Source organism: Schistocerca gregaria, chromosome 1 (assembly GCF_023897955.1).
Source record: "Schistocerca gregaria isolate iqSchGreg1 chromosome 1, iqSchGreg1.2, whole genome shotgun sequence".
Lineage (NCBI taxonomy): Eukaryota > Metazoa > Arthropoda > Insecta > Orthoptera > Acrididae > Schistocerca > Schistocerca gregaria.
Window position 1 is genome coordinate 212,266,239 of NC_064920.1, and position 1,163 is coordinate 212,267,401.

At 45.0% G+C, this 1,163-nt stretch overlaps 1 pseudogene; it reads right to left on the bottom strand.

Moving 5' to 3' along the window:
* Positions 1 to 492: 492 nt before the first annotated feature.
* LOC126288379 (5S ribosomal RNA) lies at positions 493 to 610 on the bottom strand (annotated as a pseudogene).
* Positions 611 to 1,163: the final 553 nt, after the last annotated feature.

The following is a 1,163-nucleotide window of genomic DNA, read 5'->3' on the forward strand; positions in this document are numbered from 1 at the left end:
TCCATCGATTAATTCGACTTTCACTGCTTCTGTTACAGTAGAAATGTTACAGCTTGTGTTTGGAAACATGTTTAGACGAATTGAATTGTGTGTTCAACAATAGGGGGAAAACTTTCAAAATTTGATAAAATCTGTAAGTAAAAATGAATATTCAATAAATTACTAACTTGTATTTCACTGAGTTTCATTTCGGTATACTCACTGCGGCATACGACACGCGCGGGTAACATACGGCACTACGGAGAGACTTCATGAACACCCCATATATGTGATAATAATTTAAAAAAAGAGCACTCCGTCTTCAGGCCACAGGTCGCCCATCGGGATCATCCGACCGCCGTGTCATCCTTATAGGAGGATGCGGATAGGAGGGTCGTGTGGTCAGCACACCGCTCTCCCGGTCGTTATGATGGTTTTCTTTGACCGGACCCGGTACTATTCGTTAGAGTAGCTCCTCAATTGGCATCATGAGGATGAGTACACCCCGAAAAATGGCAACAGCGCATGGCGGCCCAGATGGTCACCCTTCCAAATGCTGGCCACGCCCAACAGCGCTTAACTTCGGTGATCTGACGGGAACCGGTGTATCTACTGCGGCAAGACCGTTGCCCGTATGTCATAATAGCTGCATCTTTTTGTTGCTGACAAGGGAACCTCCCCATCGCACCCCCCTCAGATTTAGTTATACGTTGGCACGGTGGATACGCCTTGAAAAACTGAACACAGATCAATCGAGAAAACAGGAAAAAGTTGTGTGGAACTATGAAAAAAATGAGCGAAATAAACAAACTGAATAGTCCATGTGCAAGGTAGGCAATATGAAGGAGAGTGAGAGCTTACGAGCGCCGTGGTCCCGTGGTTAGCGTGAGCAGGTGCGGAACGAGAGGTCCTTGTTTCAAGTCTTTCCTCGAGTGAAAAGTTTAACTTTTTATTTTCAGACAACTATTATCTGTCCATCCGATGCGATCACTTTATTGGGAGTGATTATCACATCCACAAGAAAACCTAAATCGGGCAAGGTAGAAGAATCTTTTTATCCATTCGCCAAGTGTACAAGTTAGGTGGGTCGACAACATATTCCTGCCATGTGACGCACATGCCTTCACCAGTGTCGTATAGAATATATCTGACGTGTTTTCTGTGGAGGAATCGGTTGACCTATG